The sequence below is a fragment of the Schistocerca gregaria genome, chromosome 11, assembly GCF_023897955.1.
Source record: "Schistocerca gregaria isolate iqSchGreg1 chromosome 11, iqSchGreg1.2, whole genome shotgun sequence".
In the NCBI taxonomy this organism is placed as follows: Eukaryota; Metazoa; Arthropoda; class Insecta; order Orthoptera; family Acrididae; genus Schistocerca; species Schistocerca gregaria.
The window spans coordinates 45215164-45228595 of NC_064930.1; the positions used below are offsets into that span (position 1 = coordinate 45215164).

Below are 13432 nucleotides of genomic sequence, written 5' to 3' on the forward strand. Positions count from 1 at the left end.
CTCGAATTGGCAGTTTCTGAGGCAAAAAACATCATTTTAGTCGGGAGTTACCCCAAAATATTACACCATACGACGTAAGCGAATGAAAATATGCAAAGTAGACACATTTTCGTGTCGAACGATCACTTACTTCAGATACCGTTGGAATAGTAAAAATGAATGCATAAGTCTTTGAACAAGATCATGAACGATGGTTTTCCACGACCGTTTCCTATGTATCCGAAGAGCTAGAAATTTGAACTGTTCAATTTCACTAATCATGTGTCCATTTTGTGAAATTATAACGTAGTTTTGTTGAATTGTTATAAACTGTAAAAACTGAGTTTTACTGTGATTTTCTACAAGCTATGAACTTGTAAACTGCACTATCCGAAACAGAGCCAATGTTGCACACAACATCCTTTACTACCAAGCTAGTGCCATGAGCAAACAGAAATATTTTAAGAGTTACTCATAATAGAAAAGGGCATATCATTTGCATAAATAAGATACAGAAGAGGCCCCTACACTGATCCCTTGCCCCATCCGTAATTTGACAGTACCGCACTCGGATCGCACATCACAGCCATTCCCAACAATGTGAATAATGACCTTTCGCTCTCTGTTCAAGTAAGAGGTGAACCGATAGTGAGCTACTCCCTGTATTCCGTAATGGTCCCACTTCAATGGTTCAGTCTGAGTCATCTCTTCCCAGTCTATAGACGCGATATGCTCGAGGCTGCATGACACAGAATACTGTAAGCCCAATGGCATATTTAAGTTTAGTCTGTGTTTCGTCTTGTTGTCTGGAATATGTAGACTTTAATTAGATAACGTTTATTATTAACTTTACCTAACATCTGTTAACTGTTACTGGGTGTAATTATGCGGCCTAGCGCTTCTAGACGCTTCAGTCTGGAACTGCGTGACCGCTATGGTCGCAGGTTCGAATCCTGCCTCGGGCATGGATGTGTGTGATGACCTTATATTAGTTAGGTTTAAGTAGTTCTAAGTATTAGGGGACTGATGACCACAGATGTTAAGTCCCATAGTGCTCAGAGCCATTTGAACCATTTTTTTTTTTTTTTTTTTTTGTAATATGCGGATGACTTTTTATAGAGAGACCAGCTACAGATGTATGTCGTAATTTTTCAATATTTTCTGTTTAATTTAAGAGGAACAGAATCTTTTTTGACTCTTTTTGTGATATCAAAAGGTAGAAGAATTGCTGCATTCTTGTATTGACGTCACTTAAGTCGAATTAATCAGTTTGATACTAAGTGAAAGAGTAGACACGAAAGAAAATTACAGTTTGCCTCGGGATTGTACTCTCGCGTATCAAACGTTTTTCAATGTGTAGCAAGGAAACAAGAACTGAAAGCAATGCTGATGTAGTAGTTACCATACTTTGAGCGAATAAAATTCCCTCATAAAGCAACCTCTATCGACGTAGATGTGTCAACCAATAATTCAGTAAACCTTTTGGCACCGTAACGTTAGCGAAAACATGACGGTTGCAGGCGACCGCAAGATAGTGCAGCAGACTTTACTCTGATTGCAGATTCTTTCGCGTTACAGACTTCAGGTGCAATGTGAGGCAAAAGTTTACACGGCCCGAATAATTTAGTCCAGATCATTGCGCTTGCTCCGTTCAGAAGTGCAGGCGTTCAGAACTGAGGCGGCCTGTGGGGCATCAGTTTGGTGCCATGAGACCTGTTCAAGTTGTAAACATCCGAGCAGAGCGAGAACACTTCACCAGGACGTACCTGATCGAAAGTCGGGCGTATTTTATTCTGACGAATTTCACCGACAAAAAAGTATGTCACTGCACATTCTTCACGAAAGCGTCCTGCAAATTTAACGAAATCTCAAAATCGTTGTTAGCAACACTATTACTGCAAGACGTAGCAGAGGTAGAGTATGTCAACGCATTGTTTTTTTCAAGCTGCGCAACAATCAGTTTAGTTACGTAGTGTTGTAGCAGAGCCACAGCATATATTTGGTAGTTCTGTTGCGTGATTGTATCTATGTTGCGAGTGTCTCACGAGTTTTTTCGTGTTTTATGCGCTGTACTAGTAAGTGAGACGACGAAGTGTGGGACAGTTCAAAGTTTGGATTCGAAGACACAGTAGAGGTACCGGGCCGTATACCGGGGATGTCCGGCCAGCCAACGCCAGCCTTTGCGGGCCGGTTTCGGCTGGAGGGCGGTAGTTTCGAGACCCCTGAGCTTCTTTACATCGTCAAAGAGAACCAATATGGCGGTTAGCACACACTGTAATTTAACTTGTCGAATCATGTTTTGAATATCATTATTGCGACAATTTTCACTAGTTCAGTTTCGCCGAATGACGTTATCCTTTGTTGTAACAGTGCGAGAGGATAACTCGGAGATCAGTTAATCTTAACTCCACAGTTCAGCACAATTTTAGGTAAGTCAGTGAACTTGTGCGTCGACGTGGTGGCAATTTGCCAGTATAATGCAACCACATTTTACATCTTCTCATTCTCTGGAACATTCAAAAACAACTTTTTAGGCGTTTTTATAGATGTAATTGTAGAGTATGTTACTACACACCATTTGTAACCCATTTTCCGAAGCATAAATTCCAAAACGAGACCTCACCCTGAATCAGCATTGTGACACAAGGAACAGCGAGATAGTCAGTGACGTGACAGGCATCACACGACTCCTGTGGAGCTTTCTAGCGGGCATACAAATTGTATTAATTTAATTTCGGTTTTTTGTAGAGTAATACTGAAATTCAAGAGGAAGAAAGCACGTTGGGAGCATACAATGACGTAATCATTTAAGACAGTTTCCAGAATACAGTTTTATCACTGTATTATGTTCTGTTGGAAATCTTAAGGTAATCGATTGTAATTCTTAGACTGTCTTCAATTCAGTGTCAGTAGTAGTAAGGTGATTAGGTTAAAGCAATACCTGGCTATTCTGAAGCAAATACAAAAACTTTTCCCATCTGGATGAGCCTGTGGTGTGCACTAACCTCTTTTCTTATATTTCTTTCGCCTAGAAACTTCTTTATCAGAGAAGTTTGAACACTAGTTAATAACTTTTTAAGGTTGCAACTACTGTGTCTGAAGTGAGGCTTGAATGTCTTCTGTTTCAGAAAGTCCTCATCACTACATTGTAATCTAAAACGAGTCCTCAATTGTGCAGCGTAGTTATTGGCGTTGAGAAACTTGCAAATACTTCCTATTTATCCCAAATACTTTGCCATCAGCGCTGTAGGTCTGGATGTGTTCCGAGGCGGCTGGTGGCCCAGGTTGATGCCCTCTTCCCCCCCCCCCCCCCCGCTCCATTTCCCCTCCTCTAACCCGCCCACCTCCCGCCAGACCTCAGACGGTTGGTCTGACAACCTGACGGGGGGGGGGGGGGGGGGGGGCGGCGTTTGGCGATGGTCCGATGGACGCTGCTGTATACGCTCGCTGCAAGTCACAGATCAGACTATAGATCTATAGAATAAGCAGGAGTTGGAATTTCTTTGTCGCTCCGTATTACAGCCGTCGCAAAGGATCATGGTAACGTGACCGTAGAGTCATCTATCGTTTGATCCTGTCGTTAAGCGTGGCCCGAGACACCTGGACTCGTGAAGCAACATGGTAGCTTGACGCTAGAGCCATCTATCGGTAGGTCAGGTAGTTGAGCATCCCTCATAGGTAACTGCTGACCGCCGTAATGCGGCCAACCCGAGACGAACCAGCTGTCACGGGCATGGAGGTATTAAAGGCTGGGTACACATCATCTGCTCTTCGTACTTAAAAAAAAAAATCATTAAAATGGCTCTGAGCACTATGAGACTTAACATCTGAGGTCATCAGTTCCCTAGACTTAGAACTACTTAAACCTAACTAACCTAAGGACAACACACACATCCATGCCCGAGGCAGGATTCGAACCTGCGACCCTAGGAGTTGCGCGGTTCCGGACTGAAGCGCCTAGAACTGGTCGGTCATAGCGGCCGGCTCTTTGTATTAGAGGCGGATTTTCGTTGGCACATGCTGTCCTATAGTTCCACGCGAGAGCTTTCTAATAGTTCACTTCAGTTTACTTATGTTTTTCGCGCGCGTTCGTGTTATACACTTGTTGTCCTGAGTTTTTTTAGGCGTACGTCAAAGATTTTGCAGCGAAAAACCGAAAAGATGTTTTAATAGCTGTTGTATATTTTACAATAATACACTAGAGTGTTGTTCAAAATGGTATCAGAAATACTCTCTCCCCAAAAGGAAACACTTTCGTGGCGCAATTACAATAGCTCTGAAGCAAATGGAGAAAAGCAAACGTACGCACTCACAGTTACGGGAGAACTAAAGCCAATATATACAGATTCTAAGCACTAAGAAAAATTTTTGCTTGACGAACCGCAGAAACAAAGTGAAAGTTCAGATTGTACTTGGGACAACATGCCGCAAACTGTTTATCGACCTGTCAGCTTTTCAGGCTGTTATACGTATGCCACAATATGTTTTGAAGTTGGAATAGCAAACAGATCAACAACCACGAGCAGAGCAGGCATGAAAGCTGGTGCGAACATGAAAACATACGAGTGGACAAACGACGTATCGCGGAAACTAAAACGGCTGCTGTAAGCATGACAATGGACACCGGAATAGCAAAGAAAACTAAAAAAGATCAAAACTATACTGGGCAGCAGCAAGACCATGGAGACACAGTGTACTGACATATTAGCGGTGAGAAAGAAACTGCTGGCAAATCTTTAATTTCAATTTCCCGTAACCAACCTTCCTGCATACTTAGCTAGCATTATTTCCTAAAATATTAATGCTTCAAACAAAATTTTGCTTGAATGATCATACAGTGCTCGCCTAAACATTGAACCAGCTTTATTGGGCAGTGTTTTAAAAATTTAAGTCTGAGCCTATTATACCTTATTCAGTTATTAGGAGAAAAAAACTACTTGTAAAAAAAAATTTTAAATGCGCAGGCAAAAGTGTAAATTTCCTGCTTTATTGTTTTAACAAGTTAATAATAGAAGAATAATTTTTGACCTTTTATTTGAATAGTGTGCACCTACAGTGTACCTAAAATACACTCCTGGAAATTGAAATAAGAACACCGTGAATTCATTGTCCCAGGAAGGGGAAACTTTATTGACACATTCCTGGGGTCAGATACATCACATGATCACACTGACAGAACCACAGGCACATAGACACAGGCAACAGAGCATGCACAATGTCGGCACTAGTACAGTGTATATCCACCTTTCGCAGCAATGCAGGCTGCTATTCTCCCATGGAGACGATCGTAGAGATGCTGGATGTAGTCCTGTGGAACGGCTTGCCATGCCATTTCCACCTGGCACCTCAGTTGGACCAGCGTTCGTGCTGGACATGCAGACCGCGTGAGACGACGCTTCATCCAGTCCCAAACATGCTCAATGGGGGACAGATCCGGAGATCTTGCTGGCCAGGATACTTGACTCACACCTTCTAGAGCACGTTGGGTGGCACGGGATACATGCGGACGTGTATTGTCCTGTTGAAACAGCAAGTTCCCTTGCCGGTCTAGGAATGGTAGAACGACGGGTTCGATGACGGTTTGGATGTACCGTGCACTATTCAGTGTCCCCTCGACGATCACCAGAGGTGTACGGCCAGTGTAGGAGGTCGCTGCCCACACCATGATGCCGGGTGTTGGCCCTGTGTGCCTCGGTCGTATGCAGTCCTGATTGTGGCACTCACCTGCACGGCGCCAAACACGCATACGACCATCATTGGCACCAATGCAGAAGCGACTCTCATCGCTGAAGACGACACGTCTCCATTCGTCCCTCCATTCACGCCTGTCGCGACACCACTGGAGGCGGGCTGCACGATGTTGGGGCGTGAGCGGAAGACGGCCTAACGGTGTGCGGGACCGTAGCCCAGCTTCATGGAGACGGTTGCGAATGGTCCTCGCCGATACCGCAGGAGCAACAGTGTCCCTAATTTGCTGGGAAGTGGCGGTGCGGTCCCGTACGGCACTGCGTAGGATCCTACGGTCTTTGCGTGCATCCGTGCGTCGCTGCGGTCCGGTCCCAGGTCGACGGGCACGTGCACCTTCCGCCGACCACTGGCGACAACATCGATGTACTGTGGAGACCTCACATCCCACGTGTTGAGCAATTCGCCGGTACGTCCACCCGGCCTCCCGCATGCCCACTATACGCCCTCGCTCAAAGTCCGTCAACTGCACATACGGTTCACGTCCACGCTGTCGCGGCATGCTACCAGTGTTAAAGACTGCGATGGAGCTCCGTATGCCACGGCAAACTGGCTGACACTGACGGCGGCGGTACACAAATGCTGCGCAGCTAGCGCCATTCGACGGCCAACACCGCGGTTCCTGGTGTGTCCGCTGTGTCGTGCGCGTGATCATTGCTTGTACAGCCCTCTCGCAGTGTCCGGAGCAAGTATGGTGGGTCTGACACACCAGTGTCAATGTGTTCTTTTTTCCATTTCCAGGAGTGTAAAAATTACGTTCAAGTGAATATGTCAGATAAATATCAATTTTCACTCAGTTACGAGTTCCAGAGTATTTAATTTTTTTTTTTTTTGTCACATGGAGATCACAATATACCAATTATTTCGATAAATATCTATTACAGTTTTCGTTTTATTATACTGGGTGATCAAAAATTCAGTATAAATTTGAAAACTTAATAAACCACGGAATAATGTAGCTAGTGGGGTAAAAATCGACACACATACTTGGAATGACAGGGGTTTTATTAGAACACAAAAAAACAGTTCAGAAAATGTCAGACAGATGGAGCTGGACAGCAAAACTGGTACCATCACGGGTGAGAGGTACGCCGATATGTTACAGAATCGCATCATCCCCGGCCTGGCTGATAAACACCTGCTGGAACGTACCATGTTTATGGCGCTCCACCCCACATTCCTAGGCGCGTGAAAGATCTCTTGCGCCCGTCGTTTGGTGATGATCGTGTGCTCAGCCGCCACTTTCGTCATGCTTGGCCTCCCAGGTCCCGAGACCTCAGTCCGTGCCATTATTGGCTTTGGGGTTGCCTGAAGTCACAAGTGTATCGTGATCGACCGACGTCTCTAGGGATGCTGAAAGACAACATCCGACGCCAATGCCTCACCATAACTCCGGACATGCTTTACAGTGCTGTTCACAACATAATTCCTAGACTACAGCTATTGTTGAGGAATGATGGTGGACATATTGAGCATTTACTGTAAAGAACGTCATCTTTGCTTTGTCTTACTTTGTTATGCTCATTATTGCTATTCTAATCAGATGAAGCGCCATCTGCCGGACATTTTTGGAACGTTTGTATTTATTTGGTTCTAATAAAACCCAATGTCATTCCAAGCATGTGTGTCAATCTGTACCTCTCTATCTACATTATTCCGCGGTTTATTCAGTTTTCCTTACAAAATGTAGTCCATCAACAAAGGAGGTGGCTTACAAAACACTCGTTCGACCTATACTTGAGTATTGCTTATCAGTGTGGGATCCGTACCAGAACGGGTTGACGGAGGAGATAGAGAAGATCCAAAGAAGAGCGGCGCGATTCGTCACAGGGTTATTTGGTAACCGTAGCGTTACGAAGATGTTTAGCAAACTCAAATGGCAGACTCTGCAAGAGAGGCGCTCTGCATCGCAGTGTAGCTTGCTGTCCAGGTTTCGAGAGGGTGCGTTTCTGGATGAGGTATCGAATATACTGCTTCCCACTACTTATACCTCCCGTGGAGATAACGAATGTAAAATTAGAGAGATACGAGCGTGCATGGAGGCTTTCAGACAGTCGTTCTTCCCGCAAACCGTACGTGACAGGAACAGAGAAGGGAGGTAATGACAGTGGCACGTAAAGTGCCCTCCGCCACACACCGTTGGGTGGCTTGCGGAGTATGAATGTAGATGTAGATACTGATGTTTTGATCACCCGGTATTTCAAATTAATAGTAAAAAAATAGACATTTCGTCCAGGTCTCCTTAAATAGTCTCTGAGCAAACTAGAATATTCTTAAGGACTTTACGTCTCTCTGGATTCGTTTAGTACCCATGAAGAACAGGCTTATCCGCTTATAAAGAAGTGGAACGAGTGCCGAGTTCCGTTACGTGATCTTCCCAGCATCTTAAGATGGTAACTTCAGTAGTAATGTAATCCAGCTTCTTCAGAATTTCACAAAATACGTCGCCTTATGAATTGTGGACTTGCAGAACACTGAAAACGCCATTCGACGGTTACGTGATCAGTATCTGACCTGTACTCCAGCCATATTCTCTAATACACGCAAGCAGTGTTCGTAACGCACAAAAACTGCAGCCATCTTATCTGTTTGCTTGAGGCTGCGTAATCTCCCAGATAAGCCCAACAGCTCTTCGTTGCGTGGCTTTCAAGAATCTGCAGCATAGGTTGGCAATATAACTGAGCATATGTGGAGCCATCTGCAACACGCTTGATTTTCTTAGTTATATTTCCCAGTTTCAAGACCCTGTTTAACTGAAGTCCGCCTTTGTTAAACGTATGTCAATGAACATCCATATGGTTTCCAACAGAATATAATAGAATTTCTACAATAACAGACGGAAAATGAGAAGATCTATTGCTGATGGATGGTAGTGGCAACTCGGAGAACGTAATATGCTCAAGTGGGAGATGACTGAACTTTATTATCAAAACAGAGTAGTCCTTTTTCGTAAAAAAAAATATTCAAATGCTCCTTGGTAACTGTCAGTGTGTTCTGTCTTTAGCAGAGGGATTACTTTCACCAGCGATGATGTTTGCAGATATAAAAATTTTGTGGGTCTGAATTTTTATGAAAAGCGCTGTCAGCAAAAGAAGAGTTACGTTCGCCCACATCCCTTGTGAGTGGTTACGTAGGCAGACTGCTTTCGAATCCTACATCTTTTATTTCCCTGAAGAATTTTGTCCCATTGGCTGCTCAATTACTGAAGAACTGCTTTCGTTAAAATGACGTCGGATCTAAATGATGTGAAGATAACATGTGGCAAATTTATCCCGTTGTTAAACTCACTGCTGAAACTTACAGCTGATCGTGACAGCATTAAAAAGTACATCAGTTTTATCATAACCATTATTTTTCCATGCATTGTTACATGAATGGCGTCTCAAAGTGCTCGTTTTCTTCTGGTTTCCTCAAATTGCTTTCGGAATAGAACAGACAATTTTACTTTTTATTCTCCTAGTGCCTAGAAATTCCCAAATCTCTTTTTACTCGATTGGCTGGAGTAATTTCTGTTCCGGCCCGTTCTAGCTGGATATAACTGGAACCAGAGGTGGCATGACAAGGTCATAGACATAACACTACGGGAGGTGGAACCCAACTGTGGACCAAACTTACAAGCATAAACAATTGGGCGTGATTTTCCAGCTTATTCATATGAACGTGTAGAGTGTATTCCACGAAAGTTCAACCACGTAAATTCTGCCACATGTCATTGAACTTGTAAGTAGCCTGTTCATGTTTCTGTTGGCAGCGCTGTAGACTGTCTTTATGTCGCTGACAGCTCTGTGCGCCCTCGGTAAGAGGCCCTGAGGTTCGGGGGGCGACCAGAAAGTGACGGGTTTGGACACGATCTCTTAGCGGGGACTCGGTGTTGCACTGTAAAATGAGAATGTGTGTAGTTGGCAGTGTGTGGGAAGTCTAGTTGTTGACTACTACATAATTTTTGGAACTAGACGTTACATGAATAAGGTAAAATCCGCTAAATACATTGTTTGCTCTCCAACAAAATGTTTCGTTTCCTAACCTTATTCCTCCCAGTAGTTACTGTAGTCTATAGTAATTAGAATCTTTTTATTAAGCTGGCTGTAGTTGATGCTTGCTGTAATTGCAGTAGCCTGTGTTACGAAGCTTTCCTATGAGCCAAGTGATTTATGAAAAAGTGTTGGTTATTGTTAGGATTTCTTGCGGTTCAGACTTAAAATTCATGGAGACGAATTAAAAACTTTGAGGTTCTCCGATGACATTGTAATTCTGTCAGAGACGGCAAAGGACTTGGAAGAGCAGTTGAACGGAATGGACAGTGTCTTGAAAGGAGGATATAAGATGAACATTAACAAAAGCAAAACGAGGATAATGGAATGTTGTCGAATAAAGTCGGGTGATGCTGAGGGAATTAGATTAGGAAATGAGACACATAAAGTAGTAAAGGAGTTTTGCTATTTAGGAAGTAAAATAACTGATGATGGTCGAAGTAGAGAGGATATAAAGTGTAGACTGGCAATGGCAAGGAAAGCGTTTCTGAAGAAGAGAAATTTGTTAACATCGAATATAGATTTATGTATCAGGAAGTCGTTTCTGAAAGTATTTGTTTGGAGTGTAGCCATGTATGGAAGAGAAACATGGACGATAAATAGTTTGGACAAGAAGAGAATAGAAGCTTTCGAAATGTGGTGCTACAGAAGAATACTGAAGATAAGGTGGATAGATCACGTAACTAATGAGGAGGTATTGAATAGGATTGGGGAGAAGAGAAGTTTGTGGCACAACTTGACTAGAAGAAGGGATCGGTTGGTAGGACATGTTCTGAGGCATCAATGGGTCACCAATTTAGTATCGGAGGGCAGCGTGGAGGATAAAAATCGCAGAGGGAGACCAAGAGATGAATTAACTAAGCAGATTCAGAAGGATGTAGGCTGCAGTACGTATTGGGAGATGAAGAAGCTTGCACAGGATAGAGCAGCATGGAGAGCTGCATCAAACCAGTCTCAGTACTGAAGACAACAACACAACATCTGAAGCCATGATGTCATAGTATAGCAGTTTGCGTTGGGCTTGTATATTGTGGGTAATAAATGAGTAGGTTAAGTTTTGAGTTGTCTTTGTCAGGGAAAATTCTGTAGGTAAGTGTTTGAAATCATAAAAATAAGAAAACACTAAGAAGTTTCAAACCTACAGTTTCAGGTTAACTTTATCGTTTACCTAGGTTTCAACGTTAGTAATGTCTTCAGAACCTGCAACAAGTTAACATCATAGTGCGCTAGTAAATTATATTAGATATGGTCACCCTACAGGCCATGCCCTAAGTCAACTTTATAAAACTTGATGCATAACGGTAAGGTTTAGTCACTTCTATTAAACCAACTGTAGAAAATTGACTTTAAGCCCGTTGTATGGGCCTCGTCGTGTGAGTAGAGACTGCTGACCGCGAGGGCTTCGCGGTCTGCCTCACAGAGGGCGGCGCGCATACAATCAAACTTGTTACGCACGCGGCAGATAACCTTTTTGCCATGAGTTATATATTTTACTATTGTAAGTTAATTACAGTATCCAGCATGACTACGTTTTACATTCTACTACAGAGCCTTATAAACTGACCAACAAATCTCGTATGAACATCTGTAGGAAAGGATCTATTATTACAGAAAATTGCATTATTATTGTAAACCTAGTATAGGCTGGAAGCCTTCGAAGTATGCCCTATTTTTTAGATCGTCAGTAAATTGCCTCTATCTGTAATTAGGTGTGCATAATTTGTAGTTCCTCAACCGTGTCGAGTCTATAGCCATTAGCTTCATGTTGTAGTAGCTCTGTCACGTAAAGGTTTTGGTCTATGAGCCATTTGCACCAGATGTTCCGCAAAGGCTGACCCCTGCGTTTCTACGCCCTTTATTGGAAGATGTTCTTCGAACCTTACTGCTATAGCTCTGCCTGTTTGACCTATGCGCTAACATGGACAGTGATCACACATAATCTTATATACGCCTGATTTCGTTGACTTGTCACAGTCTTTCTCAAGGGAATGAAGCACTTTTGCTTTCAACTATTACTCGTCGAGTAGGAAATTTTTTAACCTGACTTTCTCAACATCATGGGAGTGAAAGCTGGGTGGATTCAGGTTACCTTATCAACAAGGTTGTGGTTACGGATATGAAAGTAGCTAGGATGATATCAGGTACTAGTAGAAGGGAACAATGGCAGGAGGGTGTCCACAATGAGGAAATCAAAGAAAAACTGGGAATGAAATCTATAGATGTAGCAGTCAGGGCGAACAGGCTTAGATGGTAGGGTCATGTTACACGCATGGGAGAAGGAAGGTTACCCAAGAGACTCATGGGTTCAGCAGTAGAGGGTAGGAGGAGTCGGGGCAGACCAAGGAGAAGGTACCTGGATTCGGTTAAGAAAGATTTTGAAGTAATAGGCTTAACATCAGAAGAGGAACCAATGTTAGCACGGAGTAGGGGATCACGGAGGAATTTTATAAAGGGGAATATGCTCCAGACTGAACGCTGAGAGACATAACCAGTCTTAGATGATGATGATGATTTTTTTCAACAGGTGCCCTGTCTTGTAGGAGGCGCTTTTTTATGATATAACTGCCTCACTATTTTTGGATCATAGCCATTATTCTGTGCAATACTCTCGAGAATTTGTAATTCTTTTTCGAGGTTGACATCTGACAACGGAATAGAAATCGCCCGATGGATACTAGAACAGAAAAACGCCGTTTTATCCGCTTGGGGGTGGGTTGAATCGGCCGGGATGATGTCTGAATGTTCTCTTTCGGAATATGTTGAACTCTGTTTTAGCATATTTAATAGTCACCGTTAAATCAAGATAATTTAGTGATCTATCAGCTGATTCCAATTTTTGTGTGAATTTTTTTTTCATGTAGACTGTTAAACGTTGCGAAAATTTGCTCTATTCCTTCTGGAGAATTATTAACCAGTAGAAGAATGTCATCCACGTATCTCGCATAAAAGATGTTCACTAAAAATTACCCGGGATTAGTAGGCTGTATATTCTTATATAAACAATATCAGTTGCTGTCGCTGCATAAAAACGTTAGAAAAAGCTTCAAACCGTAATTCTACTAAAAGCTTCATCATTTGAAAAAAAAGCACCAAACTGGGGCGGTGTGTTTTGATCGTCTCCATCTGGAAAATATTTGCAAATTTATTCCATAGCACAAGTGTTAATGCTTATGCTCATTTGAGAAACTTGACTCAGTTTAGTAGTATGCGTGGGAAAATTAAGTTCACAGGTGAGGTAGAAGTCGAAAATTCCCTCAGCTGTCTCGAGCTACGAGTTAATAAGAATAGGAATAGGTTGGCAATAAGCATATTTCGGAAGCGAACGACAACAGACACAATAATTGCGGCGGATTCACGCCATCCCCCGCACATAAAAGGGCGTTGTTTTCGTCAGTGTTTAACAAGTTATACAGATTTAATTTGAGCAAAGAAGCCACTGACAGGGAGAGTGAAATGATGCTAAGGATAGAACGGGCTAACAGGTACTCGGAAAAATTTATACGAGAGTTGGCAGCCAAACTTCTTAGCAAGACGCGGCAGCCGGCCCGCCAAAAATTAAATACCGCATTTACTCGAATCTAAGCCGCATTTTTTTCCCGTTTTTGTAATCCAAAAAACCGCCTGGGGCTTAGAACGGAGTGCAAAGTAAGCGGAAGTTCCGAAAAAAATGTTGGCAG

General features: G+C 43.0%; 1 long non-coding RNA gene across 1 annotated transcript in view; it reads left to right on the plus strand.

The window, feature by feature from the left end:
• Positions 1–13432, plus strand: part of LOC126295295 (uncharacterized) — a 50003-nt gene that overhangs the window by 4326 nt on the left and 32245 nt on the right. The gene's annotated exons all lie outside the window — the stretch shown is intronic.